This window comes from Eleutherodactylus coqui, chromosome 2 (genome assembly GCF_035609145.1).
Source record: "Eleutherodactylus coqui strain aEleCoq1 chromosome 2, aEleCoq1.hap1, whole genome shotgun sequence".
Lineage (NCBI taxonomy): Eukaryota > Metazoa > Chordata > Amphibia > Anura > Eleutherodactylidae > Eleutherodactylus > Eleutherodactylus coqui.
In genome coordinates, this window is record NC_089838.1 from 107,227,631 (window position 1) to 107,244,189 (window position 16,559).

A 16,559-nucleotide genomic window follows, 5' to 3' on the forward strand; every position below is an offset into this window, starting at 1 on the left:
GCCAGCTTTGTGGACGAAATTTCTCAGAAATCTCGTCCACATGGGACAGCAAATCTGTCACGGCAAAGCTGGGAGAAGCCGGTGTTGTGGTTCGGATTTACCGGCCACAGAAACGGAAAAGCGTGCAGCCAGGTCGCTTCAAAACAAGAGGCTGAGTGCTGTGGGTTTTGAAGCAGCGCTTTCCCAGGGGAAATCTCGCTTTGTATTGCTGTGGCCAAACTGCGAGATTTCCGCTGGAAATACGCTCTGTGACAACCCAGCCTTAAGAATCACACACAGGTTGCCTGACTCACACACAGAGCCATAAAAAAATAAGGGCTGTAAAGTAACATACCTGTCTGCAGACAGAAGTTCCTGTACCACTTGTAAGCAGGGATGGTATTGCAGCTTCCGGCCACCAGGGGGAGCTCATCACAGCAGATATGTACAGCAGGAACAGAACGTACAGAATGGACTTTTCCAGCCAGCAAGGGGAGCTCACAACAGCACACTCGTACAGCACAGCAGGGACAGGATAACAGCAGACTGTCTGCAGATCTACCTATACATCTGGAGGTAGGAGACAACGGGGATGGCAGCAGGGGACAGGCCTCTTGACTTGCCTGCACACTTTACTATGCCTTACTATTGGGGGGTGCCTTATATTTGGCAATTCTGCAAATTTCAGGGGGTGTCTTATTTTCAGGGGGTGCCTTATTTTCGGGGAAACACAGTATATTTGCTCCGTTGTGATATTAGCTGTTAGTCTGGTTTCTGTCCAATGCGGTTTGGTTACATGATAGGACGGGTCCAGTTTCCTTCTATATTGAAGAACATGAAAGAATAAACATTCTATACAATACACCAAATACATGAATGCCACTACATCAGTTTGGCACTTGACTTGAAGTTGCTCAGAGGATAGACATATTCTCCAACTGGTGTGTATTGTGTTGTGTATGTACATAGGTGAAGAATATATGACTGGTACTGCCGAAATATTCTTCATGTGAGAAGTTGTGGGATATGTACAATCCTACAATCAGGGACTTACATAACAGATGCATTGCACTTTTTGACAATTGCTTCAAGGTGTTTGTTTGCACAGCTGTAGCTGAAATCTGACTCTGCATGTGATGCTTATCTGTGAAACCAGCAGAAAACAAGGTGCTGGGTGCCAAGCAGGTCCTACTGTGTTTTGCTGCTTTCTGGATAGTTGGACCCTTTCTCCATTAATATAAATATATTGTCCAATTGTTTGTCTAATAGAAATAACTATTCACCTATTGTTTATAAAACTCAACATTGCGTTAAATATGCAGACAATGGATTTCTAGCTGGCTCACATCCCACCATAGTCTTCAGGCTGATAGGTGCCCTGGTGTCCTGGCTATGTTTTAGGTCAAGTACAGTATGATGAAGGCCTCAGGCATGTTGTTTTGTATCACTTGTATTATATTAATATCAGCACTGCTGTCATCAGTCATTCATCTTTCTATGGCCTCATGCCTACGGCTGTGGTGGTCTCCTCTAGCGGAATATCGTAGTGGAGTCTGCCATGGCACCCCCCAAAACCCTCATACTCACCTCCCGGAGCCGCCGCGTTATTCCCGTCCCTCGAGCCGGCGCGCATGTGCAGTACAGCACGTGACGCGCCGGCAGTGCTGGATGACGCGGTGGGCGGGAACGCGTATTCACGTAGCGTGATGGCCAGCTTCCATTGACTCCTGCAGCAATTAGAGCATGCCTCGATTTCTTTCACGCAGAGTTGAATTCCACAGAGTGAACATTGAGCTATTAGGTTCAAAAGAACCTAATAGCTGCGACATAACGCCGTGGATTTCCGCGACGTAAGACGCGGAAGAAATCCAGCCGCAGGCATTAGCCCTTAGTCTGGTATGTTAGCTAATCAAGAGGAATATACTAAAAAATTCCCCACACAGATATAGACTAAAAAATAATACTTTAATGATAACTATTAAACCATGGGCTAACAAATACACAAACATAAGTAGACGACAAGAAAAAACGTAATAAGTCGTCCTGGAAATACCAATAATTAAAAAAATATGTATTTATAATTTTGATATGTTTTTAGCACAAATATGTACACAATACAATCGACATAAATGTCAGTGACTATTGCTACAAAATATGTTCCCTCGCTATATGGTAGACCTGGACAAGGGAGATCCATTTAGCTTACTTAGATGGGCACATTAAGATATGGAATCCATATGGGAATGCAGGAAAACTTATCTCCCCAAAATACCTTTCGGTTACCCTATTTTTGGGATTGGATATGGAACCCTATTATTCAGGTCTGAATATGGCATTATATAGACCGTTAATGTTACTTTCAACCAGAAGCCAAAAACACCTTGTCTGGATCGGAAAAAAGGGTTGTCTAAAAGGACGAATATACACGCTATTTGACAACTCAGAGAACTAAAGTATTAATAATGAAACTAAACAATGGGTTAAGGAAAATCTTATCCTATCATACTAATATGGTAAAACCCTGCCTAAAAGTGGGGCGATTGCCCTGAAAAGGGTGGCTTCACGTCCAGAACCTGGGGGCTATCTACACTGTCCTTGGATGGAAAAGGAGAAGACAACTGTACTAAAAAGCAGATTTAACCCCAAATAATAAGTAAAAATGGACTTATCTAACTGTGAGATGGTACTAGGAGTACATGGACCTGACTTGAACTCCACCATGCAGAGAAATAACTGGCGTCCTGTGAGAGGAGGGACCAAAATTTACATAATACAATAAAGGTTGATTGCCGGCTGGAACCCCCCTGCTAACCAATCAAACCCCAGCGCCAAAAGACAGGGTGAGTGTTGTGATGCCACAGTCACATGGGCTGGGTTGACATCATGATGTCAGCCCTGACCCGCTTCCGTGTCATGGCTGCCATGCCATGTCAGTGTGGCGGCTGGGGCACCAACACTGTTGCATCGATTATCACTGTTATACAATCCCATAGTCCTGTGTGTTACAATGCAAAGACATGGAGACTAATTCCGTCATATCATTGATTAAAGACTGCCATGGACAAACTATTAATCCTATGCTGATAATAACTAAGAATGGCTTACCCAATTTGACTTCCCTGATGACACACATTTCCTAATGATTATTATCAACTACAAACAGGGATTTGTCTCATGATGTGACAAATTAGTTGGATCACATGAACAATCACATATATGTATGCATTTACCTTAAACAACTTTAATGATGAGTTCTTGGGACATTATTCACAGATATAGTGCATTTTGCTACTCAAATACTAAGTTTATACGGATAAAATGTCAAAGCAACGTAACGGAGCATCACAAATGTACTTATTACACTAGATCACATGTAGCAGCTCACAGTCACACTCTCTTCGGATTTAATTAACCAATTTACTATGAAAAGGAAACAATTTTATATCCTCATTTGGAATCTTCCATAGTGCCCCATGGAGCTTTGCTTCCGACTCCAACATATATATATATGCACAGATTCACATGGCATCTTCCTTTCTTAAGCAAAGAAAGAACGTAGATGACGGACCGCAGTGCACCACAACTAAATATTATTGTCCTCTGGGGCCACCACACCGCGAGGAGCTATCACACCACAGTTAACCCAGGTGAGCAGCTCTATGACCGTTCTTTTGATTTTAGCCACAAGGGGCTTCAGATATAGCACTTTTCTTTTTGTTTTTCTATCTTACCCAATACAGGTTTTTTTAGTTCATAGTAGTTTTTCTAATTTTTATTAGGACAATAAGTTATTAAAGTGAATATGTTCTAAGTTATGGAAGCCAAAGCATGCAGTTAGAGAAGGTTTGGTATGACCAGTGCAGACCGGCAGATAGTTACAGGGGTTACACATGCATTTATGCAGAAAGCCTGCCATCAAGAAATCTAATCCATAAATCGTTTTTTGGAAAGCCTAAGGTATTGATTGATAGTTGACTGCTGATGTTGACTTGGGACCTAAGAAGTCTCCAATGTAATAATATACCTACATTGTTTAAAAATAGAATGGACATACATCTACATATGATACATAGATCTAGCGCTTCTCAGCTATACTTATAAACATGAGGTTCTTTGTTACATTTTGATCAAATTGTATAAACTCACCAGCCATTTCATGCTGACCTCTTTTTAGTGGGCACAGCAACACATGGTGACCCTACTACCATAACATAGCTCTGCCATGCCAGGGGTCACCAGTGATCACGTGATCGCTGCATCCCGTAGAGGAGATGGCACTGGTGTTTCCTCTATTCTTTGCATAGCACTAATTGAGTGTATGTAGCCTGAAAAATAGAACACAGAAGCAGTTATAAACCACTTCTGTCTTCTCCTCCAGTTCCTTAGTGGTCTGTGACAGCCAAGCACCTGACCTCCTCCTGCTATATTGCAGGAGCGTTAGTCCCGCGCCAGCTAGGATTAAAGCCCAGGACGAAGCACCATATATTTATGGCGCTAGGTCTTTAACTGGTTAAAGTGAAAAACACAATTTACCAAAAGGAGCAACTATGAGATCTACTCCACTTACAGGCAGGTAATACAGGATACATCAATATTAGAGATGAGCGAGTATACTCGGTAAAGGGAATTGCTCGAGCGAGCATTGCCTTTATCGAGTATCTGCCCGCTCGAAATGAAAGGTTCGGGTGCCGGCGCGGGGGAGCGGTGAGTAGCGGCTGTCAGCAGGAGGGAGTGGGGGGAGAGAGAGATCTCCCCTCCCCCACAGCTCCCTGCCCGCTGCCGGCACCCGAACCTTTCATCTCGAGCGGGCAGGTACTCACTAAAGGCAATGATCGCTCGAGCAATTGTCTTTAGCGAGTATACTCGCTCATCTCTAATCAATATGTGATGGTCACAGCTCACTTCCTCCCCCTCCCTGCACAATTACTTCTTCACAGCTTACAGATCATGTCTAAAGTACTCACCATAACTGTTGGTCTGAATCCATGATTGCCTCTTCCTCAAACAACAGTTCTCTGTTTCATGCAAATCAGGTAAAACAATCATTTACCACATTTTGTTTTTGGAATACAAATACAATAGTCATGTAAACTACCTTGTCTGTTATTTCATTTGAGGCAATGCAGGAGGTTTCCTGTTGGTAATGTCCTGCTTTGATAGGAATATGTTCTTTAGTCTATTTTTTATACAATGTTTCTATTGGTTGTGTAATATATTTGTTTGTTTGTTTTTGAAATACTACAATGAGTATAAATGAAGAAAAACAAATACTTTACCAAAGAAGTACATGAACATCTCCAGTCTACAGGTTCCTATGTCCATATGGCTGCTGTAAAGCATGTCTCTGAATGCTGTGAACTAAAGATGGCTGAATCTATAATTTTGTACAGAAAATAGAAGAAAAATTCTACAACTAGAAAAAAAAACATATTAGGAAGAAATGTTTGGTATCTGGTTTTAATTAGTGAAGTAAATAAATCTAGGTCATACATTCCTTTTAAAGAATGGGCTGTGTTCACAAGCAGAAACATAGTTACAATGATGAACCCAACTTGTCTTGTCCATAGAATTTACAAGCTAAGCTAGTCTACACAGATCCCCTCCACTATGTATAATTTGGATTTAGGACGCCTTCACATGAGTCTATTTCACGCAATACGCAGACAATAGAAGCCATTGATCTCCATGGGTTCGTTCTCATATCCCGACAGCAGAGCAAATGCTCGCTAAATACGCACGCAAATGTGCAATACGCTACGCAATTCTGCTGCAAAAATAACACATCTAGACCTCATTTAAATCAGGGCGTGTTCTTTCGCCCCCGCAAATCAGCCTCGTTCATAGCGCAAGCACGTTGCGCTGAAGTGTGCAAATTTGTGCATACACTCATGTGAAGGAGCCCTTATCGTTTCAGGCTACTTTTCTGCGGATGTAACCAAGTGCTGAAATATACAATATATGAAAAATCAGATACATAGCAAAACTTTATAACATCTGCAGTCAAAGCAAAACATCTACATTGGTCACTAATGAGACTCATTTCTGCAATGTTTGTAGATAAATGTGCTAAATTATTAACCTATTGTTTTGACAGCCACATGGTAATACCAACTCAGCTGCCACTCCCTGCATGTCATACCGCAATACTGGAATACACCGCAACTTTCATATCAGCCAGCTGTCAGACCAGGCCAATTCTACTGCAAATTAGGCTATCAAAGCTGAGTTGTGAAAATGTACATTGGCAGATTATGATGGTAAATGATACCAGTAATGACGGTGTTAACAATTAATATGATTCATTATATATGGATTTCAAAGTCCTAGTTCCTACTTGTATTTATTCTTCACAAATAATCTTATCACATCACTGTGTCAAAGGCATTTCCCTCCATAGTGTTGCTGTATGACATGGATGCGAGATACGAGCAGCGCTTACGTATTTTGACTACATAATCGCCTGCTGGACTTCAGGACAAGTTGTTCTAATCAGAATGTCCTTGAATACAACGACTATGGCCTGCTTAGAGGAGCTCTAATACCACAATCTTTGGATTGGGACCCCACCTCTCATAACGACTAGACCCCTGTGTCCGAAGTTGGCAGTGCTTAGGTCACTGTGTGTGGATGGGCAATACATAAAAAACTTTACTGCACACAGGGCTCTTTCCTTATATTGGCCGATATACACTATGATCTAATGCATTGGATTCCAATACATCATACTACATGGGCGTATTACTGAGACGTAAAAGCGCCCGGCTGGCTAATATAGCGCTGGGCTTTTTTACATCGGGCCCGAAAGATAGTCCTGGAACTATCTTTTGGGCCGGAATACATCGGCCACTGCATGGGAGCCAACGACAGCGGCCGGAGAAGGGAGGTGGGAGGGAGTTTAGCAGCGTGACTGCTAAACTTTCTCCCTCTTCTCTCCTCCCCTCTGGCTGATTACAATGGGAAGGGGGCGGGACCATCTGAAGCATTGGATTCCAATGTTTTCATTCAGATTAGCAATTTTTGGGTGCTTAAAAAAACAACAACAATAACACATCAGTAACCGATTTCATACACTGCGTCCAAAGATAAGTCTTGCTCAATCTTTGGCTGAGATATACTGGAAGCTCCCATAGACTTCTATGGGAGCTGAAAAAAGGGAAAGAGGAAGGAGTTTATCTGCGTCTAACACCAGGAAAAGAAGACAGCTGGCTCTATTTAAGCATTAGCAGTCATTCCAAGGATTACAGCACTGCGGCATATTTTTTATGGATACTCCACAGACGCCCATGGGAACAGCAGAAAATACGCAGCTAAAGATTGGGACTTGATCGCGACAATTCTTCATTCGTGTGATTTTTAGCTATGATCGGCCGAGTGTAAAAACGCATACGGTCATGTGAATGAGGCCTAAATCTGTGTTAGCAGAGAGCAGTGGAGAACGATGTTGCATTTAGGCCATGTGCCCCTTTTACTCAAAGGGATGCCCTGGGTCAGGCACAGTGACAAAAGTGTCTAAAAGACATAGTAAAACCAGGGTCACACAAGCGTGGGCTAAAACACTGTATATAACGCAGTGTTCTACCACTGTTTGAGCTGGTGTATCGCCACGTAGAGCAGCCGTTTTTGACTGCGCATTACAGAGTATCAGACGCACGCTATCATGCGCAGTTTTCCTTTTTTTATCTATAAATTCCCGCTGTCACTTTGCTATGTCGTGTGAAAACGCTGCGCATACGTGATGTAATTGCATATGTATAGCGTTTATTACGCACCCATAGAGAACAACAGGGCTCTATTATGCGCAATAAGCAGTAAGGTCTTTGACAAGCGAGCATGTTTTTGCTTACAATACACAGAGAATAGAATCCATTGATTTCAATAGGTTTATTCTCACTTTTTTTGCGCCTGCTATTTTCACGGGCGCAAACAAGTAGGACCTGTTCTATTTTGTGTATATTTGCGCACCAGAGCACCCTATAGAGGTCTATTGGAGGTGCGCAAACGCAAACATCTGCATGCACGGGTATCACCGGGATCTCTTTAGGGTGAAGGCACACAGGCGGATATTTGCTGTGGAAAAAATCGTGGTCGGCGTCCGCACAGCGAATCTGCAGCAAGTACCGCCGGTTACTTTCTATGGAGATGTGCTGCTTACTACACATGAGCGGAAATCAACTGCGATTTCCGCTCGCAGAGAAAAAAATCACAGCATGCTCCATTTTCCTGCGGATTCCACAAAAAAAGTAGGAGTTTTTAGAAAGAAATCTGTCCTGCGCATGTCCGACGGCGAACCATGTGGACCATCCGCAGATGAAGATCAAGAAAGCAGGTACGCCGGCTGGGCACAGATTCCACTATAAGCTCCCACATGCGGAATCTAACCCACCCATATGCGTCTGAATGGGCGGTGCCTGGTGCCTGCAGAAGTACGCACAGTAATTGCGCGGGCATGTGCGCAAAATACATTTGTGCTTTGCACAAAAAATTGCGCAGGAGCGAATTGCAAAACACGTCAGTCGATCAATGAAAATCAATATACTTTCATTGACCCCATTCACCGCGTATTATGCGCACGTACTATGCAATGAAATCACGCTGGTGTGTGAGCCTCCTCTAAATGTAGCATGATGCATGGCACCGCAATGTGATGCGTAGCAGGAAACAAACCGCGGCACGTCCTATCTGGCTGCGTGATCTCGCATTGCCCACTGAAAGCAATGGGAGAGACTCTGCTCTCCTGTGACGGAGGCGATGCCAGTCTGTTTTGCCATGCAAACGCCCCACATCCCTAGGGATGTCACATGGTGGGGAGCGCGATATGTGGGCGGGATTCATTGTCCGATATCGCGCTCACCCATGTAAAGTTAGTCTCAGGGTCCTTTTAGACGAGCCAATTTATCATTTGAATGAACGAATTACGTCATCGCTAACTCATTCGCTCGGGCAGCCTGTTTATAAAGGCAGATACATCGTTGGCGCCGTCAAACGAGAAACTGTTCAGCCATTCACATTCGCTGTACAAGGCCTCATTCACACGAGCGCCATTTTGGCGCAGAGTAAGTGCATGAAAAAAAAAAAAAGAAAATCGCCTCTAAAAGAACCTGTGGTCTCCTATGGGTTCTTTCAGATAAACAGTTTTTTGACGTGCCCCAAAAAATGATTTCTCTTCGTCAGCACAAAGCCGACGGCTCCATAGACTCCTATGGGAGACTATGTGAGCTGGATGGCAAAGGGAGATCCCTGTGGCGGGGATGAAGCGGGGGATTCCCTTAATTCCCACAGAGATACCTTTCATTGTTCTGGCGGCCGAGGGATTTCAGGGCGTCAGAGCACTGCAAGACGTCGCAGACAGCCAGGTAAATTCGTAGACTTAGTCGCGGCTATTCGTCATTCACGTGATTAAGTGATCAGGTTAATCGCGGCTATCGGAGTGCTAAGATGACGCTTGTGTGAAAGAGGCCTAAGAACCGAATGAGCGCTGCTTAAACTGAAAGCTTAGTGATGGCACCAACCATGATTTTTACGTCAGCATAAAATGAACGAGTGAAAGGCGAATGCTAATTATCGTTGATTGCTCAGCCGTTGGCTCCCGTTCATACCGAATGATTATCGTTCACGTTCGCGCGTTTAAAAGATTATTTGAACGATATCGCTCCATCTAAAAGCCCCAGGTTTTCTGCATGGCAACGCTTTGGGTCCGGCTGGAGCGGGCAGAAGTCTATGTGGCACCTCCAAAAAAGAAAAACAACCTAATCAATGAACCCATCACTCCTGGATGCCATTCCTGCTTTCAGCATGCTTCTGACTCCCCTCAGGGCTCCACAGGCGCTGTTAGTAGTGACCCAGCAGCCATGTCTTGCAAGGACACGTCAGCCTGGCACCCTCCAGAACATGCCAGCCTTCGGGCTGTGCCACCACACCGACCCGTCAGCAGTGAATTGGCTCCATTGTGAAGCACCGAGCGCCTGGCAGCTCACACGATGCCATCTCCGCCCCATGTGGGTGTAGTTTCTCCTCACTTGTTGAGGAAGCTTCCCGCCCCCTGCCTGCAGCGCAGCCCCATGACAGCTGTTACCTCCTCACCAGGGCCACAGCAGCCCTCTCATGCCACTGTGCCCGAGCCGGGAGCCCGGTGAGTACCAGTTGTAAGCGGGAGGGCACATGCCAGTGCTGCCCCGTGTGTGAGGGGAGCCGGGCAGGAACTTCCCCAACTTACTGACACTGTGCCGTCCTGTCACACATGGGGCAGCGGGAGGCGGAGACTGCTGACTGACGGGCACTGCCAGCACACACAGGTACCAGGAGGCTAACACCGTCTACTAAGTGGCACTCAGCTACTATACCTATATGTGTTCTATGTAGCCTCCTGCTGGCAGCCCGTCCTTGTCTGTAGAGTTGTTGGAAAACTTCCTTCACGGACTTTTTGTGGCATTCTGTTTCTAGCTTGTAAAAGACGCCATGAAATCCACAATACTTTACTTTTTTCTTGCAAGACGTCTTGTGGTACTGTGGGCACACAGTCTTTGTGGTGCTTTTTGAAGATCTTTTTGTTTAACCTACCCAGTAGTGTATAGGGAAATGTCAGGAAAGAAGAAACCCCATATCTAGAGCATATTATGACTTGGGAAAGACTCCATGTACCAAGAAAACATCTAAAGTGCAGAAAAAGTGCCTCAAAGTAAGGCTGGCTACACACGAGCGGGTCTGCAGCAGCAGAATCTGACCCGGCGACCCTGCTTACCCCTCCGGGTCTTCCTTTTTCTGTGCTGCGGAAGTGCCGGCTATACATTTTTTTTCTCAAACTCTTGCTTTCTCGTGGAATCCGTGGCCCGTCTGGCGTGTCAGCTGCATGAGGGCCGCGGATCAGACAACTTCCATAGACCTCAATGGAAGCCATCCAGGGGCGTAACTATAGAGGATGTAGGGGATGCGGTTGCACCCGGGCCCAGGAGCCTTAGGGGGCCCATAAGGCCTCTCCTCTCCATATAGGAAGCCCAGTACTGTGAGTAAAGTATTATAGTTGGGGGCCCAAGTTTTGCATCGGGGCCCGGGAGCTTCAAGTTACGCCTCTGAAGCCATCCGTGTGGAAACCCTGCTGAAGTGGAGCATGCTGCGGTTTGATTTCTACATCCAGAGATCCGCAAATCCAATCCGCATGCTTTAATTCAGCTGCGGGCACCCATGCTTCTCTATGGGCGGCTTGAACTGCGAATCATTCCGCAATTCAAATCCACGCATGATCATGGGGCCTAAGGCCGGCTGCACACGACCGGGTCGGATTCGGGAATCTGACCCTGTGCCCGGCCGGTGAACCCATGTACCTGCCTTCTTTTCTTCTTATCAGTGCTGCATATGGTCCGGATGGCTCGCCATTGGATATGCGCAGTACAGATTTTCCCGCGCTGTCGCTAGGTGATGACGTGGAATCCGCAACCTGTCTGCAATTTTAATTGCGGACTGGCCGCTGGTCGGACGGCTTTCAGTGACTTCAATGGAAACTGCCCATGCAGACACCGCACAAAAGTAGAACATGCTGCGATTTTTTCTCCATGAGTGGAAAATTGCTATTGATTTCTGCTCGTGTGCAGGAAACAGCGCTTTTCCATGGCATGCATGGCAAGGTATTTGCTGTGGAACTTGGGGGCGGATGCCCGCTCTGGATTTCGCAATGCAAATATCCCTGTGTGCAGCTGGCCTCATACAGTACTGTTTGTAGTGTGTTTCATAATTCCCCATTGACCTGCAGGTAACAACCGGACACGGAACAGAAGTGCTGCCGCAGCACAGAAAATTCTTGTCGCTAATTTTGCAACATTTTCGCATTCACAACAGTCAAAATCCACCATATTGGTGCAGATTTTGACTCGAAATCAGCTGCGCTTCTGCAGCTGATTGCAGAAGATACCACACTCCTCCTCACCTCTGAAGTCTTCACGCTCTCTGCGCTTCCTTCATCAGGCACCTAGCGGGCTCTAATGGGCACAACGCTGCTGATCAGCTGATGCGGAAGTGGCCAGCGGCACTGTGTTCATTCCAGGCTGCTGGGTGCCTGATGATTGCCTATCAGACTTGCCAGTGGCATGATAGGCATGATAGACTGCCTGTTAAGATACAGTGTAATGCAGTATTGTGGTATTGCATTATGCTGTGTGAGCAATCAAATGATCGCAAGTTCAAGTCCCTTGTGAGAACTAAAGAAAAATATAAACGTGTTAAATAAAGTTTCTCTGATTAGTCAATAAAATATTAAGGTTTAAAACTCTGCCTTTCACAATTGTCTCAACAAAATAAAAAAAAAAAAAAAAAAATTGGTATCGCTGCATTCACAAAATTCCAGATCATTAAATATCACATCATTAATCCTGCATGGTGAATGCAATGCCGGAATTGCGCATATCCAAGAAATAATTTAATAAAAAGCAGCCAAATAGTTGTATGTGATATTAATAAAAACTAAAAAGCCCACGCACAAGCCGATCGAAGACAGAAATAAAAAAGTTATGGGGGCATCAAAAGTTGGCGACAAAAAGCAAAGGTTTTTAAAGGTATTTTATTTTTTTAAGTCACACTACATTAAAATACTCTATAAGGGCGCCCACCCACTGGCGATTTTTTTTCCCTGTGAAATTCGCAGCATTTTTTTCTCTGCAGGGGTCTATGGGACTTGTAATGTTAAAATCGCGATCGCGCAAAATCGCAATTTACCGCGAAATCGCGATTTTGCGCGATCGCGATTTTAACATTACAAGTCCCATAGACCCCTGCAGAGAAAAAAATGCTGCGAATTTCGCAGGGAAAAAAAATCGCCAGTGGGTGGGCGCCCTAAGGGTGCATTCAGACGACCGTATATCGGCCGGGTTTTCACGACCAGCCGATATACAGCGTCTCTCTCTGCAGGGGAAGGAGGCTGGAAGAGTTGGGAGCAGTGCTCTGAGCTCCCGCCCCCTCTCTGCCTCCTCTCCACCCCCCTGCACTATTTTCAATGAGGAGAGGTGGGATGGGGGTGGAGCTAATTACAAAAAAAACTTAGCCCCACCCCCGTTCCGCCTCCTCTCATTGCAAAATGTGGCGGGGGTCGGAGAGGAGGCATAGAGGTGGTGGGAGCTCAGAGCACTGCTCCCGGCTCTTCCAGCCTCCTCCCCCTGCAGAGAGAGACGCCATATATCGGCTGGGCGTGAAAACCCGGCCGATATACGGTCGTCTGAATGCGCCCTAAATTTGGAATTACCAATCCACAGGTTAGAGTTACAGTACAGTTACAGCAAAAAACCTACAGCATTTTTCCTTTACATGAACAGGATTTGCTTTATTCCCATTCACTTTAATAGTAAGTGTTTTTTCTTACGGAAAAACCGCAGCATTTCCACAATGCATGAACGCACCCTAAAGGGGTTTCTGGGATTTTAATATTAATGATGGATCCTTAGGATAGGTCATCACTATCAGATAATTGGGGGTCTACTCCCCTACTGATCTGTTGATTGAAGAGGCTGTTGGTGAGCACTGCAGCATCTCCTCGGGCTGTAATGTCACGTTCATTAGTCACATGGCCCAAGAGCCGCTTCGCCCCATTCATGTGAATGGGAATGAGATACTATATCAGGAGCACCCCTGTAACTACACATTTTACTTGTAAATTTGAATTTTCATGCAATTATTTGCTAATAATCAGTGTTCGATGCAAAGTCGCCTAATGCCTCATGCACATGGCACGTCGGGGTTCAAGCTGCGGAATCCCACGCAGAATCCGGCCCTGACCGCGGACGACAACCCTGGGTACCTGTTATTCTCCTGCTTCTCTATGCTACGGATGGCCCGCATGGCTCGCCGTCAGACATGCGCAGTACAGATTTTTTTTAACTCCTCCTTTTCCCGTGGCATTGACTTTGCGGATGGGAAAGGCGTTGGACGTCTTTTAGTGACTTCAATGGAAGCCGTTTGTGCAGTGACATTCCATTTTTTTCCGCTCATGTCCATGAAAAATCCGTTTTTATGCTATGGGTGGTATTTGCTATGGTATTTAGTATGATATGGGTGGTATTTGCTGAGGAACCCGGATGTGTTTTAAAAACGCCCGGCTGACGAAGATATGACATCGATGGCCAAATACACCGGCCAATGTTTTGACAAGAGCGGAAAAGATAAGTCTTGCCCTATTTTATGGCCGTGATCAGCTGGCGGCTCCCATAGGCTTCTATGGGAGCTTCCGGCAAAGGGAGGGCGATGGAGTTTAGCAGCAGCTAGGACTACTAAAACATGTCAGCTGGCTCTATTTAACCAATAGAAGCCATGTTGAGCGTTTATGCTTGCTGAAGGAATTCCGGGCTGCGGCGTATATACCCGCACCCGGACGTGTGAATAGACGAGAATACACGAGATTTAGCCACAAATTGGTCGCAGCATTTTACCACTCATGTGATTTTTGGCGTAAGATCGCTGCGCTCGTGTGAATGAGGCCTTAGGTAAAAAAGTATCATCTAAAAATGGGGTTTTCCTAAACCCTCAGAAATGTAATTAAAGCCAAAGGTCGTTTTAGAATATTAAAACAAGCACATCTCCCCTGTTTATTCTATCTTTGTTCCAGCGCCGCTGCGTCCAGGCCGTTGTTGCTTCTCAGTTCTGCACCAACGAAATCACTGACTAACCGTATGGACACGGGCACCTCTGCTGTAGACCATAAGATGCAGGGACTTTTCAGAAAAGTTGGTTTTTTAACTTAAAAAAAGTGTCTTTGTCCAAATGATACAGTCAGCACATCACCAACCACAGAGAGAACCCCGAGGTCAGTCTAGGCAGCGGAGCTGATACATATTATCTCAACCAAACAGACCTTGAATTCTGAGAACAGGCCAGGATTCCCATCGGTTGCTGACTGATGACGCCATGAGGTTGTGTCTACAAGGCGGCTCACCAGATGCACCTCTCACACTTGTCAGATGAAGACATTGTCACAAGCAAATAACATGCTGTTCAGCATCTCCTCAGGTAAGACTGCCGAGTAAGGCTAACTTCACACGGGCGAGCGCGATCTCGGGCTGAAAAAATTGCCGACATCGCACTTGCCAATGTGCGTTTTTCATTCAAAAACGACTCACAGTGCTTCTGTGAAATTGCGATCCTCAGGCGCACTTTTCATACGTCTTCGAGGATCGCAAATGTTTCCCATAGACTTCAATGGGAAACATCACATCACACTTTCTTGCACCTTGCACGGCATGTGAGAGCCATGTGATGCCTTTAAAGGTCCCATTAAAACCAATAAGCGAGGCGTTGCGCGGGAACACAAAAAGATTGAACGTGCTACGAGTGTCATCCTGGCTGCATCGCTGCAAGGGAATCAAAGTCACTCATGTGAATAAGTCAATTCTAAATAACGGACTTCATATTTGTGAATGTAGCCTAATAAGAGCGTTCAGATTCGTAAACCTTTTCCACCTAACGAGCTGAAGTTATTAATGTTCCAATCCTGCTGAATTCTGCTAGTTTTCTGCTTTGTTGAGGACAGAGACATTGTAAGTCCTGACGTGTACGAGAATGCACATTTAACTTGTCCCGTGCACGCAAAAAAAGCCTGCCTTGCATCAAAAGTACAGTACAATGCGCAGACATGCACGCAATCTACCTCATTCAAAGTCCAAATATACTGCGCTGAAGTGTGCGCAATTGCGCATATGCTCATGTGAAGGAGGCGGCTTCAGACAACCGTATGCTTGCCTCGGCGCACCGTATTTGCTCACGTATGGGCACATTGTACTGTGTTTTTTGCACACGCATGGCATGTTCACATTCATGCACAAAACACCCCCAGCCTGATTTAAAAGGCGGTTTAACCTACTGAGGTCTAGATGTGTTTTTCCCCCTGCGGTTTTATGCAGAATATTGCGCATTTGCGTGGGTATTGACTGCGTATTTGCGGACCAGGAAAATAGAGCAGGTCCTACTTTTTTGCACAAAGTGAATGCACACACAAAAAAGTTCCTGAGAAAGTAACCGTTGAAATCCGTGGGTTCTAGTCTAGAGATGAGCGAATGTACTCGTTAAGGGCGATTTCACAATTGAGCATCGCTATTTTCGAGTAACTGACTACTCAGGTGAAAAGATTTGGGGGGTGAGTAGGAGGTTGCAGAGGGGAGTGGGGGGGAGAGAAAGAGAGAAATTACTCGAGCGAGTATGGGCGTTTTCGAGTACATGCCCACTTGCCCAAAAAGATTCGAGGGCCGGCGGGGGAGAGCGGGTGAATGAGGGGGGGGGGGGGGGAGATCTCTCTCTCTCCCGCCTGTTCACTCCCGTAACTCACCCCTGCCGGCCCCTGAATCTTTTCAGACGGGCAGGCATGTACTTGAAAATGGCGATACTCGCTCGAGTACGCTCGCTCATCTCTAGATTTTAGCCATATGGTGGTTTTACTGCCTACCTTTTTTCCTTCAGCTACCAAAATTATTTTTGCTGTGTTTTTTCCCCGTAACATATAGGGCTACTTTTTAAATATATTTTCTCACTAATTTTTTTAGTTTTATTGGATGCAAAAAGCAAAAAAACAAGTTGTTTTTTTAAAAAAAAACATTTTATAGTTTTTTTTTAAT

At 45.3% G+C, this 16,559-nt stretch overlaps 1 protein-coding gene across 2 annotated transcripts in view; it reads left to right on the forward strand.

The window, feature by feature from the left end:
- The first annotated feature begins 10,023 nt into the window (after nt 1-10,023).
- Nucleotides 10,024-16,559, forward strand: part of SLC26A2 (solute carrier family 26 member 2) — a 40,560-nt gene continuing 34,024 nt past the window's right edge. Inside the window, exons 1-2 of one of the 2 annotated variants that reach the window (XM_066591314.1) lie at nt 10,037-10,108; nt 14,805-14,961. The gene's annotated coding sequence lies outside the window, so the exon portion shown is untranslated. Of the gene's footprint in view, nt 10,109-14,804; nt 14,962-16,559 lie in introns of both variants that reach the window. The other variant, XM_066591313.1, reaches the window with a different exon arrangement.